Below are 19,460 nucleotides of genomic sequence, written 5' to 3' on the forward strand. Positions count from 1 at the left end.
CAGTAGCTCACAAATGAGGTGAATGAACCTGAGGTGAAGGCACTAGTGACCCTCAAGTAACCCCCCTCCCAGTCCCCATTCTCTGTCCTCTTTATCCGGCTGCCTCTTTATTTCTTTACTTTCCCTTCCCTCCTCTCTCCTCCCCTTGTCATCCTTGCTGCTCATTCCTTCTTCCTTCCTGGGACTTAGACTATCTGTGAGTCCCATGAACACTGTTTAAAGTCAACAGAAGTTGACTCCTGAGTTAAAGAGACGAGAAAGTTGTCATAACTTGGTAGGATGTGTTGGCCTCAAACTAGATCACTCCAAACTCAGGACCTGGGGGTGAACCTAGGCTCTCACCATAGTAGTTTTCCAGGGCTCCCCCAACAAGTACCACAGACTGACGGCTTAAACAACAGAAGTGTATTGGCTCACAGTTCTGGAGGCCAGAAGTCCAAGGTCAGGGTATCAGCAGGGCTGGTTCCTTCTGAGGGCTGGGAGGAGAAGCGTTGTTCCAGGCCTCTCTCCATGACTCGTAGATGGCCTTCTTTTCCCCGTGTCTTCATGCCATCTTCCCTCTAGGTATGTCTTTCTGTCCCAATTTCCCCATTCTATAAGGATGCCAGTCATGCTGGCATTAGGGCCCACCCTAATGACATCATTTAAACTTGATATCCTCTGTAAAGGCGTCTCCAAATAAGGTCACATTCTGATACTCTGCAGGTTAGGACTTCAACATGTGAATTTAAGGAGAGGACGTAGTTCAGCTCCTAACACCTGCCTTCCACCTGCCCTTTGCCCCAGCCCTTTCTGATTGATTGAATGAGAAAAAAGTAGGGGAGCACAGGGCCGCATCATCTTCTGAGGAAGTTACACGGGGGCCTGGGAATGGAAGCGGACCAGAGAGGAATGTGAACCAGAGAAAGGCACCCAAGAGCGAGAAGGGAAGGCTGAAGTGACCAACAGGTAAAACTCCGCTGATAGGAGGTTCCATGATGGTGCTCTGGTAATCTGCTTGTCCAGAGTTCATACCCCAGATCGGCCACTTCCTAGCAGCGAGGGCTTTCCCCTCACTTGTAAAAGGTGGATAATAATTGCACCTAACTTATGGGGTGGTTGTGAGGGTTGAGTGAGGGAATAGCATGAAGGGGTTGGCCCTGTGCCTGGCACATAACAACTCGGCGTGCAGTGTGGACACTGTCGTGGATGTTGCAACACGTGGAGGGCTAGTCCGAGGAAGATGGTAATTCAGGAAGGAGGGGATGACAAGGAAGAGGCCACTTGTCCCTGACTCAGACCAAATGACTCTGTGTTCTCGTTCACAGCAATGAAGGGAAAAGAACCAGAGCCATGGTCAGACTTGGGTTTCCTCAACTGTCCCCTGTGGACCAAAGATGGAATCACCTGGGTCCTACCCAGGAAATGCAAAATCGTGGGTCCCTCCGGGACCTGGCTAAGTCGGGACTTCGGTGGGCCGGACCTGGGTACCTGATTTTTTAACCAAGCTCCCCTGTGATTCTCATGCACATTTGTTTGCAAACTATAGGTCCTGGAGAGACAGAGGGGAGTCTTGTCTGAGGTCCCCCCCCCCCCCACACCTGTACAGCTCTGGTGCAAGAGGGGCTTGCTCCTCATGCCTGTCCCCACCACTAGCATTCCTTGGACAAAGTCAGAGGTCGTGAGCAGTTATGCAGAAAACAAATCTCTGTCACATTTTAAACGTTCTCCTTAGAGGGGTCGCACCGGCAGATCGAGTCTTTTACAGACACCAAGTTCTGGATGGCCCATCCCTTCTCTCTCTACGACTGGAGTCACCCAGTCTTGACGTCGAGCTGAGCTCAAGCTGACCTCTGACCTCAGGCCTGCAGAGTTGAAGCGGGGTGCTGGCCCAGCAGCCTTGTGCCTCTGCCTCTGTGTCTGTCGTCAGGCACCATTTCCTCTCTTCTTGGGCATCATCTGCTGACTGGTTCAGGAAAACCTGAGGCCCCTCTTGTTCCCCCGTGACTGCATTCGTGTCTTGTTCCTGAAGACCTGGTCTCAAAAGCTGTAGGTCCTCAAAGTGGAGAGTCTGACTGTGGGCCAAGCTGGGGGGGCCAAGTTGCCTTTCTTTCTTTTTTTAAATTTTTAAAAAAACGTTTATTTATTTTTGAGAGAGAGAGATAGAGTGTGAATGGGGGCGGAGCAGACACACACACACACACACACACACACACACACAGAATCCGAAACAGGCTCCAGGCTCTGAGCTGTTGGCACAGTCTGATGTGGGGCTCGAACCCACGAACCATGAGATCACGGATCATGGCATGAGCTGAAATCAGATGCTTAACCGACTGAGCCACCCAGGCACCCCCTGGGGTCTGCCTTTCTTAGGAGAGTTTCCAAATCCTGGCCTACTTTCCTAGGTCTTCAAATATCACCTGTCGTGAATTCCTGTCACCAAATTCCACCTGTCTCCACTGTCCTCCAGTGATCCGATAAAACATACATGGCAAATCAGGTGGGAGCACAGCCTGGGTATGACATGTGGCTCTGTCACTTGGTGACTGCGTGAACTTCGGCAAATGGCCCAGCCCAGCAAGCCTCAATTCCTACTTCCCAGGGTTGTTATGAGAATTCAGCAAGGTCAGATACATAAAGCCAAGTCGGGTACCCGGCATATAGTAAGGGCACAGGAAACATAAAGTGTCACTTTGGACTTTGGAACAAAAGGACTTGTGTACAGCGTGTTCAGAACTCACCTTTCACTAATAGCAAATACATAGTAGTTACTATAAGCCAGGCACTAAGAGCATGACTCATTTGAGCCTCTCAGCGACAAGGTTGGTACTTTTTTACCGCATTTTACAGATGCGGAAACTGAGGCACAAAGCCACAGGATTAATAAATGAATGGCACAGTCTGAATCTGAACCCCAGGGAGCCCCGCTGCAGAATCTATGCACTTGACCACTATATTAGGCTGCCTCTCTTAATTCGGAATATTTAGGAATCAGACACTTCATATTCCCTTCCTTCCTCTTCTCTCTCTGTAGACTCCTGGCCTGGATGCTTGCCCTTGTTCCCATACCTTGGACCCTGCCTCCCAGCTGAGTTGGACATCCTGTCAGTCCACACTCACTCTCTGTTACCTGCCCCCCCCCCAGGTACGTGCCCTCTCTTTTCTGTGTCTGAGTGGGCTCAATCCAGTTGTACCTTGAGATGGGACCCCTTGTCAGTACTCCGTGAGCATGTGTTGATTAGTGAAAAACAGGGGGAAAAAAATCTTCATTCACCTATAATTCGTTTCACGTGTAGGCATTAGATTTACCTAAAACCGGGTATGCCTGCGGCACCCGTGACAGATTGCTTTTCCAGCAGCTTAACTCAAGGAGCATTGCGTTGGCCAAGCAACACCCTTTGATAAGGTGGATGGGGAATGCCTTACACTCTGTACCGTCCCTCACTCCTAGAGGGTGGCCCAGCAGGCCTGGCAGCTCCGTGATCCTCCACGGTTTACTAGCATCCACAGAACGCATGTGAGCCAGGCGAGCGAGCACACTCTCCATCCTGGGTCAGGCATCCCATCACTTAGTGTAGGCGGAGCCTAAGATGCCGTCCACCCTCACCACTGAAAGCATCATCATCGTGGTTGATGCTACTGGCCTATGACGTCAAACCACTTAAGCAACCTCATAGCGCTTCCTTAAATCCTTTTCGGAACCAGGCAAGCCGTATCTGTATGTATGCACAGCAGATCTGGGAGAGAGTTTACAAGAAACTTTGTTTTTCTCCCTTCATTATTTGTGTATCAGTTTGGCCTTTGATCAAGTACTTCATCTGCAAAGCCATTTACTCATACTAGCAAAGGCAGGGTCAACAGAAGAAAGCCTCCAGTGCTCACCAGCTGCCCTCAGCAGCACCCTTGATGATCTTGCCTTCAGATATACAATCTGAAAAGGGGAATTTCCTCAGAAGCCCTCAATGACCAACACAAAGAAAACAAAGGAAAAGGGAATTTGTGACTGTGAATCACAGTCTCCACCAAAATCCACACTCATTCACCCAGACAGTCCCAGTAAACAGCCGGCCAGCCCTTCACTGGACACCACTTTGCAAAGCCGGGCTTATTTCTTTTCAACCCTTTGCCACCATCAGGGCTGGCTGAGCCTCACACAAAGCCCCGGTCGTCCTTTGGCGGATGCTCGCCTCTCCCACCGCTGTTTGCAGAACTACATCATAAACAATCACATCTCTGTAGGGAATGAAAGGGAAAGTGCCAAAGCAGAAAAAGAATGCAGAAGAGTGTGTGGGGAGGTTGGGGGGGGGGGGGGCGGCGCAGTGGTTAAAGCAGCTAGAGAAAGCACTGAATGTTTACATTCTGCTGAGTCACGCAGGGAGCTCTTAGACCCCAGTGCCCAGATAAGGTGAGTTCCTCTTGGGTCTCTGAAAAATGGGCACTTGATGCCTAAATTCTCCCCCAGACCTGGAGGTCTGAATTTTTCAAGCGTTCTTCTCTAGAAGCCTTGCACACTTTGGGCATGTAATAGTGACGTGGATGTGGCTAGCCATTCCCGCACCTTCTCCTCCAGTGCCAGTCTGCAGGGGCACTGAGATGAGCGTGTGATATTCAAAGATCAGAAGGAAGGTAAGGAATAGTCCAGGTGAGCCACGGGGCCATCCGAATAGCCGCCTATCGTATCACATTCGGCTAATCCTGTATTTCAGCCCGACTTTTGTATCAAAATTTGGATAAAGTCTGAGGTGCTCAGTGAACAGCCTTCCCGAGGCAGCTGAATGTCCAGGTTCCCCAAGAGGGTGAGTGTGACACAGCGGGCTCACGCCCTCCAGACTTACTAAAGCCACCGATTTTGGCTTCTGCGGAACCGAAGGGGCTGTATCCAGCGCATCAGTAAATGAGGACATTCCGCCCCCTCCAGTCCTCATCGGCCCGGCAGTGGAGGAATAAAGGTGCTGGGGCAGCATGGTGCAGGATCGTTTTTACAGTCTCTGAAGTCTAGGTGCTATTTTTACATGCCTGTGCCACGGGCGATGCCTCTCCCCAGAGCGGCCAGCACCACGGATTAAACAACCCAGCCAGAGGCGAGCCTCTGGGGATCCACTTGCCGGGGAACTGGTTCCAGTGGTATCTGCTTAAAACATCCCACTGCCTTCAGTCTTCCCGTTTTCCCCCCCCTCTCCATGTAATATTATCCTTGCACTTGGACACACACACATACGCACGCCCTCAGCGCTGCCCACAACCTGCTCTTTCCTCCCCGAAACGGAGACTCAGATTCTTACCTGAAAACCTTGTAGGCTGAGGACTGTGCCTCTTCGTCCAAGGGCAACACGGAAATCCACTGGGTGTCGTCTGCTCCGTGTCACTGTCACTGTGCTGCGGCTGCTTTCCCAGCAGCCCCACGCCGGCTCTCTGAACTTCTCGGTTACTGCAGCTCTGTGTGGGGAGAGGGGACGGGCCGTGGCATGCACATCAGGTTGCTGGTCTGCCTCCAGACACCATGCCACAGAGCCGGCTACCAGTCCTGCAGGGCCGTGTGGGAAGCAGGGAGGCAGGCTGGGGAGCTGAGAATGCCAGCCTCTGGGTCTATCTCTGACCTTGTTTATCAGCAGAGGGGACCTGCCTGTAGACTCTAGCCCGCACTGACCCCACCCACAGGGACATACACAGAGCTCTAAGTGCCCCCAGCTCTGGACAGCCAGCAGCAGGCAGAGCTATTGGCCAGCAGGGAAGGGAGGCAGAGACGACCGACGGCAGCTATCCTGGGTGTTATTTTAACGTGGTTTGTCTTGGGGCAAATGGCTGAGCTGAATGGAGACTACTGGCCTGTCTGAGCAGAATCCTGTTTATTTGGAAGCCTCAGTCACCAGGGAAACAGCAGGTCGTGGCTCAGAGACGCTCCTCTGGAATCAGAAGGCTGCCGGATGAAAGAGTCCTTTTCTGTTCTGTCATCTGGCATCCCTGCGCAGGGTGTAGGTGTCTGCGTGTGGCAGAGTGTGTGTGTGTCTGTTTGTGCCATTCCTAGGGCCAAGCCTTGCAACGGGCATGTTGCAAAGCCATCCAAGGCAATGGCTGTCCAGGCTAGGGCTGGATGGGGCTGTGGAGCGAGTATTTCTGTCGTTCCTGACCAGTGGTCAAGCCTGTCACTGCTGAACCGGGCTAACGAATCCTCAGGTGAGCCCAGCTCCAGGGGCGGGGATTTCATTAAAGGACCACAGGCATCATCTTCATGCCGCTGGCCGGGACAGGGTGAGGAAGGGAGGAAGCTGCCTGTACAAATAACTCTTTGGCTGGCAGGTAGGGAATGAAGCTGGAAATTGGATTAAAAGGATGTGGATCAGGAGGTATCTTTGAAGAGACTAAATGGAAACATGATGAATAGTTTCCTATAACTGAAGAAGGTCTCTACTCCTTATGTAGGCATTGGAAGCCTGGGAGGTATGTGTTTGTATGCATGAATGTTTGTCCCAGCCCGCCTGCCTGCTGATTCAGATAGACAGGTACGGATTGACCTGTGAGAGCTAGAAATATGCTCTCTGGGGGCACCTGGTGGCTCAGTCGGTTGAGCATCCGACTTTGGCTCAGATCATGATCTCTCAGTTCATGGGTTCAAGCCCCATCTCGGGCTCTGTGCTGACAGGTCAGAGCCTGGAGCCTGCTTCGGATTCTTTGTCTCCCTCTGTCTCTGTCCCTCCCCTACTCTATCAAAACAAAAACAAAAACATTAAAAAAAAAATAATGCTCTCTGGTCTCCACCTCCCCTTGGAAGGTGGAGGTGGGAGCCTCTCTCCAAAGGCATCACGTGGCATCCAGGGAGCCGTTTTTGTGCCTTTTGAGGAGATGAGCCTCCGAGAAGCTCATTCCCTGGAACAGGATGGATAAGCCACGGCTCTCCTGAAAGGGACTTGAAAAGTACAGAAAAAAAATGATTTCACTAAATTTTATTAATTGGAACCTCCGTGAGCTGCCATGTCTATGTATTCAAAGATACTCATAATTTGCTTTCAAAAATAATAATCTTCCTGAGTGTCTACACAATTCCAAAGGACCTTCTGAAGCACAGAAAGATAAAAAAAATTTCGGATAATCGTCTTCTCAATACTGGAGAATTATTATGCTACCTCCAGTGTGCATGTTAACTTTCAACCACATGGAAAGATAGATCTTAAGGTTAGGAAACAGTAAATTAGGAAATTAAACCCATTAAATAGCTAACTAAAAATTCTCAGGACAGAGATGCGGCTCAGGGTCTCACCCAGCGTGCATCCCCTAATAAAAGCCTTTGCTGTGACTAAAAGCAGGTGTCCCTAGCTCAGGGTCATGCCCTTGAACCTGCCCACACTGTGTGGTTGACCCTTCCTGTGCAGCTCGGCCAGGTTCCCATTCCATCCTTCCTAAAGGGGATGGATGAGACTGCTAACCGCATCTTCCCTGCAAGCCAACAGGAGTAATGGGAACATCCAGTGTGCCAAAATGTGTGAAAGCACCTTGAAAATGGGTAACACAAGTGTAAGTCATTATTTTAGTGTTATTTCTCCATTCTATCCAGTTGTGAACTGCTGTTAAAAAAAAAAAACAAAACCTACAAGGATTTTCCACAAAGATAATCCCTAGCTACTGATATAAACTCCTTTTTCTTTCTTTCTTTCTTTTTTTCTTTCTTTCTTTCTTTCTTCTTTAATGTTTATTTATCTTCAAGAGAGAGACAGAGTGCAAGCGAGGGAGGGGCAGAGAGAGGGAGACACAGAATCTGAAGAAGGCTCCAGGCTCTGAGTTGTCAGCACAGAGTCCGATGTGGGGCTTGAACTCATGAACCATGAGATCATGACCTGAGCCAAAGTTGGATGCCTAATAGACTGAGCCACCTAGGCGCCCCTAAACTAATTTCTTTACTGCATATCTGATATTCAGCAATGTTACTGTCCAAATACTGGGAAATAATGAATCCTCAGTTCCTTAGAGTATTTACTGTAATATAATGCCCCTCAATATTGAATTTTTAAAAATTTCACTTTAATATCCCCCAAATTCCACATTTATTTCAACTTTCATATCAAGCGTCTAAATTTGTCTTTTAAATAATACACATTTGGATGTTTTGAGTCATGAGACATGATAATGTTAATGCTTTCTGGCCTATTATTTAGCCTGGGAAGAGACTTGGAGATTGCCTTGTCTGAAGGTCTGGCCTCAGAATAGCCCTCCAGCTCTGGGCCAGGAAATAATAGCTGTTGAGGCTGTTCATTAAGCATCCATAATACTCTAGATCCTATGCAGGTCACGTAACAGAAACATACCTTCCCTCAAAGCTCTTAGACCACATTTAAAGCCGTTTCTGCAATGATTAAAACCTATCTGCAGGGGGATGCCTGGGGGGCTCCGTCGGTTAAGTGTCCAACTCTCAATTTCGGCTCAGGTCACAATCTCAGGGTTGGCAGATCAAACCCCGTATCAGTCTCCGTGTTGAACATGGAGCCTGCTTGGGATTCTCTATCTCTCCCTCTGCCCCTCTCCCCTGCTTGTGGTCTCTCTCTCTCAAAATAAATAAATAAACATTAAAAAAAACCACCCTATATGCAGGCCTACTAACACTGCAGGGGGTGGGTCTGTGAAAGGAAGAACATGACAGATTTGCAAGACCAACAGAAATCCTGGTAGAAGCCTTGCAGTTTTATCCACAGAGGTGTGGCCATGGCCGGAGTCATCCACACCTGAAATGTTGTGGCTGCTTCTGGAAGTGAGATTTTTCTTTCCACATCCTAAGAGATTGATTCACAATGGAGCGCTTCAGCAGTTGCTATCACAGAACGTGGCTCTAAACCTCTTATAAGAGCCTTAGAAGAGTGCTAAAAGTAGAATGTGGCGTTTCCATGCCTTGACTTATTCTGTGCTTGGGGCCTCTGAAAAGCAGACATCACTTTTTAATTGCCCCAATATGAGAGTGGAACCAAAGCATGATAGATAGAATCAGCAGAATTCAAAATGCCCCCAGAAACTATTCTCTCTCTCTCTCTGGGCATAACATAGAAGCAGTGGCTTCTTGTGCCTTGAATCTTGAAGCTGACAGTCAGTATTGGCTTTAAAATTTCCCCATTCGTTCGTCCTGTTTCCATAAATGATGCAGTTATTTGAAACACACACCAGACACACTGCATTTTCTTTCTAATTCCATTTGACCTTGTTGGGACACAACAAATCCTAATCAGCTGACAGGAGAAATCAGATGCTGCACTCTACTCTCTCCCCTAGCAAAGTATTTCCTTCTGTTTATGCCAAATCATGCAATTAAATGAAGGGCATGCTGGCCTCATGGCGAACCAACTGCCAGGATGACGGAGGGGAGGGATTTGACACACAGGGCATAGGGAAATGCCGCAGACGTTTACAGGAAATTGTATTAGTTGCCTGAGGAGACCTGAAAGCCACAAACGTCACAGAGCTGCAGGACAGAAACAGGGCCCAGTGGTTCTCAAGGGGGCAGTCACCTGATCCTATGGTAATCCAAGAACAGGAGCTCACCCCAGGGTCAGCCTGGCTCTCTGGCTTCTTCCGGGGATTGTACTTGGAAGGGACTAACCCATGAGGGGTGGGCTTCTTCTTCTCTGTGATATTGATCACCCACTGCCTCTTCTATTTTACGTTTTCTTTTATCTCAATTTTTAAATTTTTATTTTAAAATATTTTATCTTTAAATAAAAGTAATGCTTTGCACACATGGCCACATGCACAATGTACAGAAGGGTATAAAATGACCCTTATTATAAGCCCTCTCCCCAAAGATAACCACTATTAACTTTTTTTTTCCTGGACCCTTTAGTGGGGAAACGGCTTCATACACCTGAATGTGTATATGCTCAAAAACAATTTACGAGCAATGTCCTGCATTGTTGTTTGCTTTTCACTTAGTAATAAATCTTTGCACATTGGTGTAGTCCGTCCAAGCACCAGTGTTCCTGGGCTATTGCAAAATCCTCCTAGCTGATTTCCCTGCTTCTACCCAACTTACTCTCTATAGTTCATTCCAGAGGGATCCTGCTAAAAGATAAATCAGATCATATACCTGTTTGTTCACAACTGTCCAGGGCCTTTGACTTGCTCTAAGAATGAAAGCTAAGCTTGCTATCACCAACCGCTTCCCTAAGTCCACCTCCTATGAACTGCTTGGTCATTTGTTCCAGTCATACTACTCATCTAGGCCAAACGTCCTACCTCAGGACCTTTGCCCCTGCTACTCCTGCTTCCTGAGGTGTACACATTTGTTTTCTGCCCCTCTTTGTATGGCAAGCTCTTGCTTATCATTCTTGTCTCATTTCAGATCACCTTCTCCCTGACCACCTGCTCTAAATCAGCCCCTATCACTGTTCTTCACATCCTCCTTTCTTTTCCTTCACAGACCTTACTGCCATGGAACATTATGATATTCAGTTAGCTGTTTACTGGTTTGTTTCCTGGCCCCTCTGCCACACACACTGGAATATAAACTCCATGAGGAAAGCAGGGATTTCATCTGTCTTTTCACCATTACATCCTCTGTGTCTAGACCAGTGGTTCTCAAGCTTGGATGTGCGTCGGAATCACGTGGAGGGTTGATTAAAACACAGATTTCTGGGCCCCAACTCCAAAGCTTCTAATTCAGGAGGTCTGGAGTGGGCCTGGAAATGTGCACGGCTAGCAAGTTCCCAGATGATGGTGAAACTGTGTCCAGGAACCAAACTCTGAGAACCCTCAGTCTCGACAGTGCCTGGCCCACGGTGGGTGTGCATATATATTTGTCACATGAATGTATGAGTGTGCACCTGAGGGACTGCCACCTTATTTGTCATGGCTTTTCCACTTCATTATTTACTTATATTTATGTCTGTAAGTCTCCTCAAATTCTTTGTGACAAGAGGGTCCAAGTTTTGTCAGCTACTTTTAGAACATGATTTATTAGCTCCACCGATTGGTCAGCAGATGAATAAAAACGTAACGTTTTATAGGCCCTGGGAGATCCAAGGGAGTCCCATCTTGTTCTCTGCCTCAGTAAACCATGAGGACAAAAGGTGGGATGACTCTCACTTGACATGTGATGGAGAATTTTGCCCAGAAGTAATCGCTCAGGCCTCCCCTGTAGTTGTTTAATAATTGTCCCCTTGGCTTGGATTTTGCCTCGTGCTTTGGAACATACATACATAGTCTACCTGGACCCCAGGTTATGAAATGTAGGGAGTCCAGTGGTTTTTTTGTGAGTCACAAAACCCCTGAGAATCTGACAAGGTCTGTAACCCTTTTCCTGAACACACACACACACACACACACACACACACCTTTTTTATGTTTAATTCCTGGAAGTTACAAGATACCCCAAGTCAAAATTCAAAACTCCTGATTTGTGAATTGTCTGTCTATGTGGCAAAAAACCAAAAACAATGTGGATCCTTAGTTTAGCATTTAAATTCCTCAGGAATCAGAAAGTTAAATGTAAGAAGACAAACCTTAGAGGAAAACATGAATTAGTAAGATTAATAATCTTATTATTTATTTTAAATAAGGTACAAACTAATAAGGACCCCCCTGTAGAGGCACTCAGAGCCCCAATAAGATTTATAATCTTAGAAGGGAGAATGCTTTTTGGAGCAGGACTTGAAACCCAGAAATGAAAAGAGAATAGTGAGATCGCTTCCATAACATTTTGAATAATCCACACAGGAAAGAGGGGAACAGAAATCCTCCCAGCTTAGACTCTGTGGAGAAATCTAAGGATCGCGTTTTTCCCATCTGTATTCTTTCCACTTGGATTGTCTGGGTGGTCTGTGGCCGAGCTCTGTGGGAGAAGACCTAAGCTTATCAGAGCAGATGGGGTGAGGCCACATCCTTCAGGGAAGCCGTCACTGGGTTCATTATTTGATTAGCCATGGTTGGGTTTTTAAACAACTTTGAGAATATAATTCACATACCGTATAGTTCACTCATTTAAAGTAAACAATTAAATGGTTTCAGTGTATTCACGTGGTTGTGCAGCCATCACCACTAATTTTAGAACAGTTTTGTCATCCCCAAAAAGAAACCCATACTCATTAGCAAGTACTCCCCACACCGTGTTCCTGCCAGGCCTAGGCAACCACCAATGTACTTTCTGTCTCTGTAGAATTGCCTGTTATGGCCGTTTCGTAGAAATGAAATCATACAGTATGGGTTTCTTTCCCTTCAAAAGCATAATGTCTCTGAGGTTCATCAGTGTTACAGCATGTTTCAGCATTTCATTCCTTTTTATCGCTGAGTAATATTTCATTGTGTGGATATGCCACATTTTATTTATCCATTCATCGGTGAATGGACTTTTGGCTTGTTTTCCTGGTTGGACTGTGATGAATGATGCTGCCATGGACATGTGTAGTTTTTGTGAGAACATATATTTTCATTTCTGTTGGGTCTGACAGTGGTTTTCCTCTGAAAGACTTACCCAAAGAGTTTTACTTAGCCTGTATAATTCTTTTGGTTTTAATTTTTTTTTTTTTTTACAGTAAACTCATGGAGAAGCGAGCAGGCTTGGATCCTAAGACCTCAGAGCTCTGTTACCCCCAGGCTAGGCCCTTCTCTGCTTCTAGGTAATCTGGGACCCGATCAGTCTTGCCGTGTCTCACTTGTGAGGGCGCCAGGTCTCTGACCCTCCTGCAGGACCTTGTGAGGATTAATGGCCTAAATCAAATAGGATCTGCTCTTGAGAAGATGCTGACCCATACGAATAGGTCAGTGTGTGTCATGGAAAACCGCATACCCTCAAACCAAGGGCCTCTCTGGCATCAGAGGTGACAGCATCAGACAAGAGGCCAGTGGCTGGTTGTTAGAGGCATAGGTAGGCCAAAAAAATACTCACCGTAGTCTCAACATTTTGGTTTCCTTTGAGATCAGATTTTGTTGCTTTCCAAATCCTGCGAGCTACCCTGTGAGGGTAGAAACGTCAGGGCCATCTGCCCAATGATGGACAGCCAAAAGGGCAAGTTGAAATTCTAAAACCCACTTTCAGCTAACATTTCCTCAAAAGTACCTGCCTCTTCAGGGCCCCAGAGGCATCTCCTTTTGTGAAATCCATGCTCCCCTGACCTTTGTGGCTTTGGGGTAGGCAAGTGTCTCTTCACCCCTGGGTACAAACTAATAAGGACCCCCCTGTAGAGGCACTCAGAGCCCCAAGTGGCAGAAGGTGGGTCCAAAACACCCAGGCTTACTCATGCTCTTTGACCAGCCAACGGTGTTCCTTGGTCTTGAAAATCAGGCAGCCAGAAGCTCCCCTGATAAGTATGTAAATGCCAAATTTAATAGGAAATGAGATGGCAGGCATGCCTGGGCTCTAACTCCCATGTCACCGCTTAAGGGACAAGTAAGTTAATTCTATGAGCCTCAGTTTCCCCATATGTTAAATGAGGGATAATGCCAATATTTGCCTTGTAGGGTCATTGTGAAGGTTACCTGAGATGATGCCTCTGAGGCTGCAGCATACAGCTGGAGCTCAATTAATGTTTGCTATAATTATTACATTACTTTTAAAATCAGAATTTAGGACTTCACATAACCTAGCCATCCTCTCTCAGGTATTTAGGGAAGCTGGGTTTCTATTGGTCACTTGGCACTTGCTATGTGTCAGACACCACAGAGAGGGCTAGGGATAAAATCCAGTTTCCCCCAGGAATGTAAAATTCAAGTTTTTTTACAGGGTGCGAGATTGCAGAAAGGCTCAATGAGCCAGGGAAGGCCTCAGGGAAGGCAGAACTGAGGCTGGCCCTTGAAAGGCAGGGTGGGTTCACATCCACAGAGCAGAGGGAGATACAGGTGGACAAGGACAGGGGACCGAGGAGGGGGGATCTGTCTGCACATGGGCAAGGTTGGGGGCCTAGGTAGGTCTCGTCATGATGGGTCGTCTGGGCACTGAGCCCGAGAAAAGCCTTCTGTTTTCTTTTGCACTATGTGGGGGTCTCTCTAGGAATGAGATGCCATGGGGTCTTTCAGTCACTTCTACTAATAACTATCCTTATTATGAGACTTTCTGTCACTGATTTTTGTGGACTATAAGAGGGAGGAGAAGTGATGTTGGAGGAGTTTTAAGTCTTCATCCAGACCATCACAAAAATAGCAATGCACAGTGGCAAGCATTGTGTCCAGGCCCCTCCTCTAGGACTAGCACCTTGGTTATCTTTGGGGACCCAGCCCTTCATTCCTTCCAGTCTGTGTGGTTTGGGTGGGGATGACTACACCCCATGGCAAGGATGGCCACAGTGCCCACACTGGTTCAGTGAGATGTGACTCTGAGGCTCTAGACTCTTGGGAAAAGGACATGCCTGTTCTTCTAGAGGGTGGCTTTGCCATTAGGGTGTCAACCTGGAGTTGCTGGTGGCCATCTTGCTACTGCCTTAGGTGAGTCTTCCTGGGATACAATGACACGGAGATGCAGAGCCAAGAAACGGAGAGAGACAGAGTTGGGATGCTACCATCTGGGCACCTGGATCCCACCATACCACAGCCTTTTCAGTTACACAAGCAAACAAATTTCCTTCTTTTGGCACAAGTCTCTTCAAACCGGGTTTCAGTCTATTGTCGCTAAAAGAATCCTGCTTTGTTGGAGTGTCTTGCTCCCACCTATGTTTTGTGGGCTTCTTCTTAGCGTAGGTATTTGTAGTCCATAGTCAGGGGGTGGCGTGGTGTGTAACAAGGGTCAGTGGTGCGCATTTGCTAGTGATGGCGACATCTGTACACATCCCCAGACAGGCACAAGTACATGTCATGTGCTTGGGAGGGGAAGCCGAGACTGCAGAATTGCCTTGTCTTCTTTGTCCCTCGACTTGGCTTACAGAGCAATTCTCCCCAAACCCTGCATTTTATCCCTCTTGTTCTCAACCAAAGAAATGAGTTCTGGGATCTGTTAAGTATATTTTACAGGGCTCTAAGAAGTCAGGAAAAGGTGTGGAAGGAATGAGGAGAGAGGAAGATCTGCACATCTCCCTTGTGGGTTTTTTTTTTCCCCCTTTTGTCCAATAAGGAATGAGCCGGCCTCCTTTTGTTTCCTATTTCATACAGGGCTTTTTAAAACTAAGATGAACTCGACTGCAATGGGATTTGTCTAATGGTTTCTTGGAAAACATCTTCTTGGATCTCAGCAAACATAATTCACTTGGTGGGAATCATTTCTCACTTCCCCGTTAAGAACTGGACCTACCCTGTTCTTTCTGGGAGCATATTAGCCTCAAAATGAGAGAAGAGAGTACAGGTATTTTAAGCTGGCATCCATCACACAGACTCAAGTCTGCCAGAGACCCAGATCAGGGAGGAGAAGAGGAAGAAGAGGGGCAGGGGAGAGCATTCATGCTGGACCCGAGCACGAAGTCTGTAGTCATGAGCCCCTCAGAGAAACGAAACGGATGCACTCACCTCTTTGCTTTGGCTCTGGGGCACTTTCTTTCTGGGGCGAGGCAGCCACAGCAGCCTACAGCGTCCAGGGTGACCTAACGGGAGTGCTGCAGGCAGGCCGCTGCAGGAGGAAGGGAGTTCCCATTCTCCATGAGAAGGGAGTGTCCTTCACCAAAAGGAGGCGATGCCCTTATTCCCCTGGAGTTGAGGCTGTTGGTTCCGCCTGTCCTCTCTCTCCTGCTCCCTCTCTGGTGTGAGTGGAGCTCAAGGGAGTCCTGAGAGAAGAGCTGAGTGCAAAGCACACACCACACCCGCCCTGATACAGGTTGTTTTCCCAGCCCGGGAGAGCCAGGGGAGGGAGGCAGCCAGTGCACTGGGAGGCCACCCTCTCCGGGGGCCCCCCACCAGTGTGGCTGATGCTGGTGTACCCACGGAAAGCCCAAGGACAGGCACTTGTGTATTTCTTTCTCCCCTCTCATGTGATCTTATTTTTGGGCTGGATACAAAAGCTATTTGGGGGCTGGATAGCTGCCAGGTGAAAGGACCATTATCTTATCCAAGTTGTCTCCGTGCCTCTGTCTGAGCTAGTCTCTGTTGCCTCTCCCCGTATACGGCAAAACTGTGGGGATCTCGCTGTGAACCTTACTTTTCATATATCCCAGCAGTTAGTCCACATTACCAACTTTATGTCAACTAGCTTACCCCCATCCTGTGAGGTTTCACAGAGGACAAGTATAATGAACAATGCCATTACTATTATGTCTGAGGCTGGTGGACCTGTCACATAACCAACATACAACACTATCTTAAACATAGAGACCCTCTTATCAGCACTGGCGTGGGACCTTCAGACCTGGAAGGCACTCAGGAGCAAAGTCAAGGAACAGAGTGAGGCTGTAACACTGAAGGGCCCTGACTCCCCCCTCTCCCAACCGGATGGCTGCTTCTGCTTCTATCTCCCAGGGGTATAAAACTTAAAATGTTTAAATGGCTTGGTTTTTCACCTCTGAGTTTGCCTCTTCAGACATGAATGGAAAGTTTTGAAACACTCATGCCTGACAAATGCTGTATCATCATCTTCACGACCATCACTGTTATTTATTAAGCTCTTGCTAAATGCCATTCATGTGCTGAGCCCTTTTCCTGCGCTGGCTCATTTTTCCTCCCAGCAGCCCTCTGAGGAAGGTAGTCATGTTCCGATAGGACAGCAAGAGAAGCAGAGGCTGGGAAAGGTGAGCTGGCCAGGGAAAGACCCGAGCCACCCATCTGTCTGATTCCAGAGCAGGAGTTTTGGGCCACTGTGCTTAATGTGTGCTGAAGCTATAAATTACTGAGATTTCACTATTGTTTTCATTTCCTAAGAGGAAAATAAAAAACCTCACAGTGGATTCAGATGCATGACTTCACTCCTCAATTTCTTTCCTAATTCCAGTTCTTGAAACAGAGAAAAAGGTTTTCATCTGTTTACAGTCCTGGGCCCTGATTCTAGATACAGGATAGAGGAGTCTGGCCTCCATTCTCCTTGGAGCCCGTTTTCTATTAATAATTCACTGTGCAAACACAAACACGCCAGAGGGGACCCGGCTGGGCGGCCCATTACCCCTGAGATAGAGCCCCCGAGATCGAGTCGAACAGCTTGTCCAATACTGCCCCCTGCAGGCCTCTAGGCTGCATTACCCCCAGAATGGCCGTCCAGACTTCACAAGGATTGTTTTTAGGGAATTGGTTCCTCTAGGCACACCTTCCTAAAACTGATTTGCCTAAGAAAGTGCCTGTGTTAGTAATAACCCTTACTGGAAAGTGTACCCCTCATTCCACAAATCTTACTAAGGTGCCATTACTCCAAATGTGAAAATCTCCGGCTCCAGGTCCCCAAACTGGAAACTTCCTTTAATAATTTAATTCAGCTTCCTTTAATGATTAATTAAAGTATTTTTCTTTTTTTAGTTTATTTATTTTTGTGTGTGAGAGAGAGAGAGAGAGAGTGCAAGCTGGGAAGGGGCAGAGAGAGACATGGAGACACAGAATCCAAAGCAGTCTCCAGACTCCAGGCTGTCAGCAAGAAGCCCAACGCGGGGCTCGAACACACAAACAGTAAGATCATGACCTGAGCCGAAGTTGGGCGCTCAACTGACTGAGCCATGCAGGTGCCCCAAGGTTGTTTTTTTAATTTATTTAACAAAATTTGTTTCTTCTATTCCTTGAATTTGAGGGAAACTACTGTGAAAGTGAATCATAGGGAATCTCGGAAATAATAACAGATGAATAGGTATATTTAATTTTTTTTAACATTTATTTATTATTGAGAGACAGAGAGAGACAGAGCATGAGCATGGGAGGGGCAGAGAGAGGGAGACACGGAATCTGAAGCAGGTTCCAGGCTCTGAGCTGTCAGCACAGAACCCGACGCGGGGCTCAAATTCACGAGCCCCGAGATCATGACCTGAGCCGAAGTTGGACGCTTAACCTACTGAGCCACCCAGGCGCCCCATGAATAGGTATATTTAAAGAATGATGTCACAACTTAAGTTTTTAATTCCAATATTTACAATATGCTGGAAGGTATTATCTTGAAGCCCTATGAACCTAATGATGAGCATGTCACACATCAACTTTAAAATGTAGGTAGAGGGGCGCCTGGGTGGCTCAGTCGGTTAAGCGTCCAACTTCGGCTCAGGTCACGATCTCGCGGTCCGTGAGTTCGAGCCCCACGTCGGGCTCTGCGCTGACAGCTCAGAGCCTGGAGCCTGTTTCAGATTCTGTGTCTCCCTCTCTCTCTGACCCTCCCCCATTCATGCTCTGTCTCTCTCTGTCTCAAAAATAAATAAATGTTAAAAAAATTTTAAAAGAATAAAAATAAATAAAAAAAATAAAATGTAGGTAGAGATGGCCTCATTTTTCAAAATTGTTTCAGAAGTCACAGGAACAAAAACTGGCCGAAGCCTGTTGTACCTGGGGCTGGCCATTGCTGACTGGTAACAGATTGCTGTCCATCCATCCAAGAGAAGTGAGCACCTACTATATGTCAGGCATTGTTTCGGGCACTAGATAGAAACATGGTGAGCAAAAAGTTCCATGTTCCATGCCAAATCTTTACTTGTGGCTGCCTCTAGAGAGTTGAGTGAGGCAAATAGCTTAATTTAATAATACTCATATCTAAAATTCATTTTAGATAAGTACTAAGGAGGAGCATTTGGTGAGTAGAGAAGGTATAAGGGAGATTGACAAATAATGAAGATTGACTTAAGTCATGAAGGAGATGTCAGGGAAATAACATCTGAACCAAGAATAATGCAGAATCTCCATGAAAACCCTTGTGATATGGGAGGATTGGCAGAAGTGTTTTTAGAAAGGGCCTTTGTCCCTACACAAGTAAATCCGTGTTGTAAATCAATGTTTCTCAACTGGGACTCATTTCTTTCCCAGGGGACATTTGGCAATTTCTGCAGACATAGTCGGTTGCTGTGACTGGGGTTGTACTAGTGGCATCTAGTGGGTAGAGGCCAGGGATCCTGCTGAACATTCTGCAATGTACAGGACAGCCCCCACATCAAAGCAGGCAGCCCTCAAAGTCAATAGTGCTGAGCTTGAGAAACCCTGTTGAAGAAGAGGGCAGGGCAGACCACACAAGTGTCTGTAGTAGATGTGGATTCATTTGTTCATTCATTCAACAAATACTTATTGAGTGCTCACTATGTTCAAGACACCATTCTGGGCATAATTGAGGCATACCAGGTACCCCTTAACCAAAATTGTCACCTCACATGGCCTGCCCGGTTGTGTTTCTGTGACCCAGCCTAAAACTGTCACTGTTCAAATAGTGGCAAAACTGGTCTTACTGTCTGGAGAAAGAAGAGATAAAAATGTATGCGTATTATTAGCAAGTTGGTCCCTGAAGCATTGTTTGTAAATAGTGGAAACAACCTAAGTATCTGTCTATAAGGGAATGGTTACATAATTCTAGTATATCCATATAATAGCGCCCAATAAAAAGGAAAGAAGCAAGTCTCCTTGAGATGACACAGAAAATAACCATGAAGGTATTGATAACTGGAACAAAATGCGAAATAGCACGTAGAGTATAATTGATGTGATTTGTG

General features: G+C 47.1%; 1 protein-coding gene across 4 annotated transcripts in view; it reads right to left on the reverse strand.

Annotated features, from left to right (window-relative positions):
• Positions 1-15,432, reverse strand: part of FGF1 (fibroblast growth factor 1) — a 104,551-nt gene extending 89,119 nt beyond the window's left edge. For 2 of the 4 annotated variants that reach the window (XM_047878437.1, XM_047878407.1), the window contains exon 1: positions 5,265-5,501. The gene's annotated coding sequence lies outside the window, so the exon portion shown is untranslated. Of the gene's footprint in view, positions 1-5,264; positions 5,502-5,648; positions 5,727-15,381 lie in introns of those variants that run through there. The other 2 variants (XM_047878426.1, XM_047878417.1) reach the window with 2 other exon arrangements.
• Positions 15,433-19,460: the final 4,028 nt, after the last annotated feature.

This window comes from Prionailurus viverrinus, chromosome A1, assembly GCF_022837055.1.
Source record: "Prionailurus viverrinus isolate Anna chromosome A1, UM_Priviv_1.0, whole genome shotgun sequence".
Lineage (NCBI taxonomy): Eukaryota > Metazoa > Chordata > Mammalia > Carnivora > Felidae > Prionailurus > Prionailurus viverrinus.